General features: G+C 40.3%; 1 pseudogene; it reads left to right on the top strand.

The window, feature by feature from the left end:
- Positions 1–5,497: 5,497 nt before the first annotated feature.
- On the top strand, positions 5,498–5,610 carry LOC115063970 (annotated as a pseudogene).
- The last annotated feature ends 5,098 nt before the right edge of the window (positions 5,611–10,708 follow it).

Raw genomic sequence — 10,708 nt, forward strand, 5'->3', positions numbered from 1 at the left:
AGCTTAAAGAGTTCTTCAACTTGGATCAGCTTAGAAAATGCAAAGGTCAACCTCTAAACAAATGGTTTAAGAAAAGGTTAGATCTTGATTCCAGATTATCAGAACCCAGTTGGTACATCAACATAGATTGAGAAAGCTGTAATCCCTAAAAGCCCTTTTAGCTTTTAAAACCAAATTGTCTACAGGCCTCATGTGTATCAGATGACCACAGAGATTTCCTCCGTCTTTGCAAACAGAAACAGGACAATATGATGCAATTCAATAAATTTCTTCACATGTTAGTCTATCTCTTTCCTTTTGTTTGAACTGGTGCATCATGCTTGCTATTTTAATGGTAAGACAAAAGCCCTTCAGGAACAAAAGACATTTGTTCTAAATTCAAATAAATCAAGTATGCAGACACGACAAGACATAGAAAATATAGCAATGCCAGATCTGGAAAAGTTAGGAAATGTGGAAATAGCATCACTCTCTTTTAAGATATTACTAGAGGTTATAATAAAAGCAATTTTAAAAATTTCACTGTCTTCTTTTCCTTTAGAGTCTTCCATTTCAGTTGCTCTTGTATGTCTTATTTCATGGGCCAGATATCATAAAACATAATTATGGTCATCCTTTCTCCTGGAAATTTGTTTTAATTTGAATGTTTCCTCAGCTACTGGGGGAAAAAATTATCCTAGATTCTAGATTAGCTCTTTCCTAACCTTCTTGCTCTTCGGTCTATCCATATGTATACTTACTGATCTCTCTGAGGAAATTTAAGGTCAAAACTCACTTTTCCTCTGAGTGAGTCTGAACATACACATCGAACATGGATATGGTAAGTGAGTAAGGTAGCTATTTTAACAGTTGTATGAGAAAGATGGATGAGAGAGGTAACATTCTACAATGCACACTGAACAATATCAAAAGATATCATGGCCTCTACCTCCCCTCTTCAGCCAAACTTCCATTGAAGGTTTTCTTTTACTGTCTTCAGTGCCCTGACACTGTATATGTCTCTGCTCTCTTCATTTAACAACAGCTCCTAAATTCTTGAGAATACAGTTTAAACATATCTGGGTATCAGAACTGGCTCACTATGGCTTGCCTGTTCATCTTCAACTGTATCACCATAATCTTCTGTATGAGATGTTCACCTTTCCTTCAATATACAATCTCATGGAATAACAGAGGTACAATTTTCTCTCCAATTATTTCTCTGTTGCTGTTTGTTAGACTCAAATTCAAATTCCTTATTAGCCGTAATAGTCACACTCAATCAGGTGACCCAAATACAGGGCATGGCCCTGGTGGAGAATGAAAATGGATGGTGTCACTACTTGCTTGTAAAAATGGGTGAGTCAACGGGCCCTGAGGACTTGGCTCGAAGGTAGCCTTGGCTTTCCAGAGCCCACATGTTTCCCAGTTCTGAGAAACACATTCCATAACACTCTTTTTATTTCAATCCAAACATCTACAAACTTGCTAAGGTAGAAATAAATGATGACCACAGGGATCCAGATAATTATATCTTGGATTTACAGGGCACTTTTCTGAGGAACTCGGAATTTGTCCATGGCTCTAAGACTTCCCATCACCTCCCTTCCATGACTCCCATAATCTAAACAGCAGCGATTATAACTCTAATTAAGACATCTAAGGGTTACCTTAGATGGAGTCCTGGAACACTCTCCCCGAAACTGACTCTGGGAGGGATGAATAGCAAGCTGGCACTGGGCTCTGGCTCCTGTAGTGGTTGCAATGTAGTTTGCTCTCTGCCTGAGTAAAGTGTTAAGACATGTGTCAGGTATTGTTAGAGAGGGTGTTCAGCAACTGTCAGTCCCCGAATAATTACAGACCACAGGCTTCTCAGATGTGTGCCCCACTTTTCTGAGGGCTGAAACTGCATTCCACCAGTGTTCAGTCAGCACTACAGAGCAGGAGTGTGAGGGATGGCCCTCGCTTACCTGCGGCTAATAATTACACTGTGGCTCTTCTCTACCATGGACACATCCAAATGGTTTGTATTGTCGAGTGAAAACCTTAGAGGAAAAGACAGGAGTCAGTGAAGATTAAGGTCACCATAGACTTCCTCATTCTCTCTCTCTCTCTCTCTCTCTCTCTCTCTCTCTCTCTCGTGTGTGTGTGCACACGCATGCGTTTCTGTGTGTATATATTTGTGTGTGTGATCAACAACTTACAGTAGGAAAGGAAAAAAATGCCATAAACATGACTTCAGTCAAAATCATATTTTCATACTGTTGCTCCGCCATGAAAGGATGTCCTTGATGGGGTAACACGGATGGCCACTGGGGTTATCTGCATCATGTGGATCACAGACATCTTTGCTGCACTGATTTCAATCCATGGTTTGAGAATGAACACTCAGAAAACTACACATCCGGAGTGTTCACTGACACTTCTTAAATATTGCCTTCGTTCAGAAGGGGTTGGTTTTTATGTGCCTAAGAAGCCATCATTTCAGCCCAGCAAGGCTGCTTCTGAAGCAGAGAAGACAAATGTCCTTTGAAGATGAATGCATCTGCCTGTAGTCATTACATTTTTTTTTTTTTTTGGCAAGGGCACAACCATGCTGTTTCCTGCACTGTCGCAATCTAAGAAGAGCAAGTAGCAGCTTTACGTGAGAGAAATGAATCATGGGACAGAGTTCTCCAGACTGCCCCAAATTTGTCCAGCCTCCCACTGTTCTCCCACTCATTCTGTTGATATTCAGTTCCTCCAGAGGCTTCTGTGAGTTAAATCTAAATCTTTGCAGCAAATACGAAAACACATCATGAAGAGGTCAGACCTTTTGCCCCACCCACTGGCATGTTTTGGTTAGCATGCAAGAATATTGTGAAATAGCATTGGGGGGGGGGTTCTCTGGAATACTTCTTTAGACAAGTGTAGTGCCCAGGGCATTGCATTTTCCCAGTGTACATTTCTGCCATGGCCCAGGCTTGTGTATAGGAAAACAAAGCTGTCCTTTTGTAGCTTCCTGCCAGCATCCCTAATGAGACTTTGCTTTGTTAATCTCAGATTCCTATAAGTGGCTTTAAAAAAAAAATACGGTATTGGGCTTACAGCTGTGTGGCTTTGGTGCTAAGATTCTTTCTTATAAGCTTTGTCTAAAGGCAATCCATCTGATCAAAGAGCCCTACCCTCTGACTTCATCTTTTATCATCCCCCAGTCAGACTTAGGATATGGATGTGATCCTGCAGTTATTTTATTTAACATAAAAATGATTTCATTTTCCTGCCAGAAGCTGGCCTTACTGATCATGTTGCTCACTCCCTAAAAGCCTGGAGAATCATGGCTTTTACATAACTTCCAGTAGTGGGAAATGGCAGATCATCCTCATTAAGGAGAAACATGGACAGGGCGAAAGACTACAACATCGAACAGGAAGAAGAGCAACTCCACTGAAGTCATTATTTCCAGAGTCTGAGAGACGGAGAAACTGTCAAGGCAGCAGGGAGTGCTTTCAAGGGCAGACTTTGCTCCAAGACTATATGCAGCTGCATGCACTTGGTCTCCCGCTCTCGTTCTTCACTTTAAGTGAGGATTTCAATTTAATCCAGAGCCACAATACCAGCAGCTCAGTAGAAAACATTGTGAATTCAGAAGGGGAAATCATCTTACTATTGCAGTCACCACATTTGGGTTCGGAAGGTCTGAATATATTCCCCACGTCCCCCCCCCCCCAGGCATTCTTTTTTCTTTTTCCAAATTTCAAACCACCAGTCAGTTATCTTCTAGTTGAAAACGTAAGAGTTGATGTAGAAAAGGGCAAAGCTGCAGCGCCCTGGCTGCTTTAATGCAGCCTCGTGTGTTAACTAGGGTTTCTTACTGTTACCAAATGGTTGGAATGCATCAGTTACAGTCCCAAGTCATGAGCACCCTCCGTGGTACCATGGCATGAGTGCTAACTTGGAATACAGGCATCTAAAAAAATACACTATCAGCAAACGGGAACTGTGTTATAGATGCCCTGCCCATAATAGGTATTTTATGTTCTTTGTGTAGGCTTAAAAAATAAATAAATAAAAGAACAATAACTAAACCAGTCTCTAGAACTACAGAAACACAACCTTGGCATCAGATGGACATACATGTATAAACACATGAAGAAACAGCACTGCCTGATGAAGCATTCATATGATTCACCAACTGAGTGACCTCCAACGGCAGTGAGTAGCTGAGCAGCCCACATCTAAAAGCAGCTATGGAAAAGCTTCTGGCCAACAGAAATCTAACATGAAGAACCACTCATCCTGACTTAAATACTCTTTAGAATCCGGAAACTACAGAGTTACTGTAGAGTCTAAAAGATTTACCTAGGGTACCACTTTTCTTTCAATGGAATAGGGGGAAGATCTGAGTTCTTGTTTTGGTCAGAAAGAGAGAAGTAATTTCAATGTAGTGGTTGTTGCTTCTCTCTCTCTCTATCTCTCTCTCTCTCTCTCTCTCTCTCTCTCTCTCTCTCCCTCTCCCCCTCCCTCCCCCCTCTCTCTTTCCCTCTCCCCCCCTCCTTCCCTTCCCTTGTCTCTCTCCCTCTCACCCTCTTTCTGCGTCTCTGTCTGTCTGTCTGTCTCTCTCTGTGTGTATGTGTGTCAGTATAAGTATTTGTGTCTGTCTGTGTGTTTCATTTACTATCACTACAGTAAAAATGTAACCTTTTTAGATGAAGAAAATGGCAATACACATTCACAATCATGGTTTTTATTCATATTTTACTTACCATTTGGGGGAAAGTTTATCAATTTCTCTTCTAAGTAGTTTAAATGTATAAGCCTATATAAAACTGCCCAGAAAAGGATATTTTGTCCTAGTTCTAGGAATAAATAAATTAAAATGTGCAAAGCTGGAATAATTTTTCCAAGTCGACACGGCAAAACTATAAGGACAAGATTGAGACCCAATCCCTTCCACAAGGACATAATAACCTAGCAGCTCAGCTATGATAAGCTTTGCTGGCTGGAAATCTTAACAGCTCTAATTTATAGGTCAAGTGAAATAGGGTCGTCTGTGAAATCACTACTAGCTATGCAATACCCCAGAGCTGACAGCATTCGCTAGGAAAATGACCACATTTAAAGCATGAAATCTACTACTAGGTATTTGGAGTCTCGTCCTGGTATACTGGAGGAAGTATTGCATTCAGTTATGTCTACTTTAGTACAACAGATAAGAGGTTTGACCATATGACTTCCCTGCACTTATAAGCAAGAAACTTCATAGCAATGTGAACATTGATTTTGTATGGGTGAATACATTCTTAGATCACTTTTCTTCATCGTTGAGGTTGGACATAATTCTAAAGTTCATTTGCCTTACCTATTGGATTTTATGGTTTGGTTTGTTAGTTTAGTTTTGGTTTTAATCAGAATTGCTTCCAGTTTGAAAACTCCATGAGCTTTGAAGCTTTCATCAACCAGATCATATGGGTTTTGGGGTTTTGATAATGATTGACCCAGGGAAATCTTGAGATATCTTAAGACACAGACAAAAGATGTATTGTATAAAAGAAGTTAGCATGCCCATTAACAAAGATAGAAGAGGCCCTGGAGCCTAAAACAGGAACCAAGTGTTGCCACCTATTTTGTGGCACATACACACTGTTATTTCATTAAGAGAGAGAGAGAGAGAGANAGAGAGAGAGAGAGAGAGAGAGAGAGAGAGAGAGAGAGAGAGAGAGAGAGGTGAAAGATACACAAAGGATCCTGTGACAATGATTGCAGGCATGCTCTTTTTGTCTCCAGAGGCCCTTACAGGTTTTCAAAATAACCTGATTAACCATACTTAATGCGCAAGCTAAAGCCTGTGTGATATTTTACTGGGTATATGAGAAATCTGGGTACTGGAGAACATACCAAATATCAGTGTGTACCCTTGTACACTCCAGTGTCCTCTATAGTTATCAGACCATTTGACTGTAACCAGATATAAAGCTCTCTCCTGCCAGGCCCCTATACTTAGTCATATTCTAAAGCCAGACTCCTCCACTTGTGTATCTGGAAGTGCAGGTCTCTGAAATAGTAAAGTCTAGTAATAAAAGAGTTTCTGCTGTCTCAGTAGCTACTGAGAGGGAAAGTTATGGTTATTATGTTAAAGACTCACATGTAAGAAGGGTAGCTAATCATGGGGAGCTTGTATAAGTTTTAGGAAGAGGAGCTCAGCTGGAGGAAGTGGATCACTGGGAACTGGGTCACGAGAGTTAGATTCCCTCCTCCTTGTCCCCCTGAGTTCTCTCTGCCATTTGGGGGGTAACAGATGAAAAGAGCAGATGCCCACGTTTCTGTCATCATTGCTATGGCTCCCTACTGCCAAGCCTTCTTAGGACTAAAAGACTATAGCTTGAATTATCAGTCACAATAAACTGTTTTTCCCTGAAATTGCATTTGTATGCACAGTCTTGTCACAGTGATGGCAAAAGCAGCTATTATAGCCACTTGGCTATGACACTCTATCTAAACTCTTATGACAATGAACCTGGGTTAGACAAAGAGAAATCTTTCAACAGCAGTCAGCCTTATTTTATGAGCTTGGATCTACTAAGTACTTTATGAAGTTTCTGGTAACATGATGAACGTAAGTGGAGTACAGCTACCCTCTTTACACAAATCTGAATCTGAAGGCTATGAACTAGCATGTTTACCTGTTAGCACCAGAATAGAGTCAAATATGTGTTTTATAATAATTTTCCTATAATATTATTATGTATGTATCATTATACTATATATGTATTCATATGTATATGTTTGCCATATATCATGTAAACACACACCACTTCTCCCTGTCCATATGTTAATCCACTGAAAGTGTAGAAAGATTATGGTCTTGTATAATGTCCATTTCCTAGGTAATAAAAAGTCTATTAAAACTTCCTTGACATTTCACCTGACCCTAATCTGAATGGCAGTCATTGAGACAATAAATAACAACCAAGGATGGCAGTGGTGTGGATAAAGGTGAAAGGTGAGCCCTTACACAGAGCTGTTGAGAATGAAAACTGGTCAAACTACATAGGGAATCTGTATGCAGTTTTTTTTTTTTCATAAAACTAAAGATAGAGTTATCATGTGACCATGCTGGCTAAGACCTTTGTACTTACCCAAACGACTTCAAGTCAACATATCACATTACTGCAATGAAAATACATAACCAGCCAAGGTATCTAACAACAGAGTAATGGATAAAGAAAAGAAAACAATAGAGTGCTTTTTACTCATTAAAAATGAAGCTATGTCACTTACAGGAAATTCATGCCAACAGTAACAATCATACTAAGTGAATTAAGCCAGTCTTAGAAAAGCAAATATTGTCCGTGTGCTCTCATTTCTGGTCCTAAGATGTTTAATCAAGACATAGAATCAGATATGTATATGTGATGTGAAAATAGGAGGGAACCAGTCTAGAGGAGCAAAGGAGTCTGATGGGAAAAAAGAGAGACGAAAAAAGCAAAGATGTAGGTGCAGGAAAGGTATAATCACATGAATATATACTTGCATGGAAGTATCCTCTCGTAGGATAGGGCCATGTACAATGAAAATACACAATGAAATCTTCAAGAGAAGACAAGAAAAAAAGTGCTGTAAAGCACAAGACTTTAATCATTTGGTGTTCACAGCGGACTCCTTCCAGCATTGCTTCTCCTTTGGGAAACAGAACAGAAGATTCAGTCATGTAGAATCATGAGCTGACAAGCCCACAGAGTTAGCCCAGTTTAGCTTCTTATATAGAAAGCATAGACCTATAGAATTTCAATTTGAGACCCAACATGATGGCCTCTGCACAGTGTTATTAAGCAAGCATGAGATTTTTCCCAAGATAGAAAGCTATTATACTGATTTATTGATCTTCCAGAAGCCCCACCACACTCAACTGAATTAGAGAGCCCGAAAGAGCTCTTTCAAACAAAGGTGGGTTTCACATCAAACCACAGGAAGTAAGGGTCACAATGAGAGATAACACAAGTTAGATGAAATGCTACATCACTAACCTGGTTGAAATCATCTATCTACCAGTAGAAAGAATTGAACTGACCAAGTTATAGTAGTCTGCACTAGTCATCCTTGTTCTCAGGAAACTGAGATGTCAGGATCCAAGCAGGCCAGCTTGGATCCATAACAAGACCTTGTCAAAGAAAGCAATAAAGAAAAACAGGGAGGGAGAGAGAAAGGTGGATAGGGAGGGAGGGTAAAGGAAATGGAAAGAAGGTTAGGAAGAGGGAGGGAAGGGAAGAAGGAAGCAAGCAAAGAAAATAAAGAAGAAAACAAAACAATACTCCAAGGCTGGCGCAATAAATGCTCAACCTGTTAGATATCTAGTGAGATTGATGCAAAAGATGGTTCTGAGGTCAGAGGCAAGATATAGTCTAGCATTGAGCTTATGTATATACCTGACCCAGGATTCCAGGCCAGGAAACATTTAAATTTCAGATGCCACCATTAGTTCATCTTTGAGACCCAATTATCTTCTTGCACTCTTCTTGTCCATAAAAGATTTCCTAGTCAATGCTTCGTTGTCTTCTATTTTACTTTTCCTTGTTCCTTGACTTGTTTGCTTGAAACTTCTGAATTCTACAAATGTAATTTCAAAGAGTGTGTGTTGACAGTTGAAAGTGTACCCATGACTCTAGCCTCCTTGTACCTTACTGCTCCCTGTAACTTTACTTTCTGAGTGTAGTACAGCAGGAGGATTCAAGGAAATTGAGACAGGCATCCCAGGTTGCCTTAGGCACTCTTCTATCACTGTGAGGAGACAGAAGGACCAAGGCAACTTTTACAAACAGAAGTATTCCACTGGAGCTTACTTATAGTTTCAGAGATGTGATCCATTTATCATGACAGCACTCAGGAAGGCATGATGCTGGAGAAGTAATTGAAAGCATAACTTCCTCACCCTTGAGGAGAAGGAAGAGAGAGAAAGGCACTTGGCCTGTTGTGGTCTTTTGAAACTTTTGTCCATGTCAATGCCTACCCCTAGGGACACACTACCTCCAACAAGGCTGTACCTCTTAACACTCCCTGACAGTTCTTCAACTCGGGACTAAGCTTGTGAATATATGAGTCTATGGGGACAGTCTGATTTACCCCACCACTCAGGTTAATTCTCTAAAAGAGAAGACAGAAAGTTGGCTCTATTGTGACAATCACAAGGTACTATCCTACTAGACTTCAAAGTTGTCAACCATCAAGAAAAACAAGATTCAGTATGGAGGTATGGTTAATATCCTTGGGAGGCCTGCACTTTTCTGAAGGGAAATGGAGGAAGAAGAAGAGGAGGAGAGGAGGGGGAGGAAGAAGGGGAAGAGGAGGAAGGGGTAGAGGAGGAAGTGGGGACACTTGAGGGAGGAGGAAAGTGTAGGGGAAGGACAGGAAGACAGGTGGGAGTAAAACCTGAAGTCAGCAGTGTAATAGATGAGAAAAATAAATAAAAGAAAAGGGAGGGAGCAATATCCAAAAATGAGGGGCAGCAGGCACTCCCAAGCTTAAGTGTGACACTGTGTAGCCCACTGATCACTTCTGTCCAGCATGATTGCCTTCCTTCAGCTGGATTTGACCTTGAGCCCTACCAGGGTAAGACCTTGCCTCCATCACATGTTAGTGTCTGTTTATTCCATCAATGATATGGATTTTATCCAAAGCCCATGGCGGGAATCTATTTCTTGGTAAAATGTTTCAACAAATGCATCTTTTTTCTTTCTTTCTTTACTTCTTTCTTTCTTCCTCCCTTCCTCCCTTTCTTTCTTTCTTTCTTTCTTTCTTTCTTTCTTTCTTTCTTTCTTTCTTTCTTTCTTTCTTTCTTTCTTTCTTTCTTTCTTTCTTTCTTTCTTTCTCTTACTGTACTTTCCCCTCCCAGCCTTGTCCAAGGAAATCCAATGTTGCTTCCAAGATTCCAGCCTGCTGCCAGGAGTCCTTAACCATCGAATCTTTGCTTGCCTTCAGGCACATTGCTTTGTGGAGCACAGCTGGGTTCTACCTTCCATTTGCTAAGAGTATTTAACCATGTTCTGCTCTACGCACTTAGTCCTGGAACAGTCTGTAGAAGAATCCTATAGACTATAGTGTCATAAACACTGTACAATTTGGCTTAGGTTCAGGTAGTCTTGGGCATTGGATATGTACAGGTTCCTGGGCAAGTTGAGCGACCTTAACACAAGGTTAATTAACACAGTTTCAATGTTTTCTATCTTTTTCTAAAAACAAACAAAAAGGCACAAAATTGTTTTGGTGCAACATTTGTCTATATGTGGCATAGATACTAATAACTGTATTGAATATACAAGTTTATTAAACATAAAATCACATCACAATAAATTTCAAGCAGAGAGAATCTTGGGTTTGTTTTGTTTTGGTTTTGGCATTTCAATTTCTTAAAATTATTCCAGCTCCAAGGATGTTGTCCTAATGTGCAAACTACTACTTTAAAAGCTAACTCAAGTGTAGAAATCTCTTCCTATAAAGAGAGCACGGGGATGTTTCAAACTATTGACGCGTTCCTAGAGGAAGTGAGTATATCATTGTATTGATGAAAATGCAGGGAGATGCCCAAGCAAGGGTTAAGAGTTCTAAAGACACCCACAGATTCATTACTCAAGAAAGGAAAGCATACAGCTTCAGTCGGGTGGTGAAAGCAGGGAGTCAGCAAGGGTTATACAGGTGAAAGAAGACAGCCACTCATCTCTTCCTCACTCATCTCTTCCTCGCTCATCTCTTCCTC

This window comes from Mus pahari, chromosome 4, assembly GCF_900095145.1.
Source record: "Mus pahari chromosome 4, PAHARI_EIJ_v1.1, whole genome shotgun sequence".
In the NCBI taxonomy this organism is placed as follows: Eukaryota; Metazoa; Chordata; class Mammalia; order Rodentia; family Muridae; genus Mus; species Mus pahari.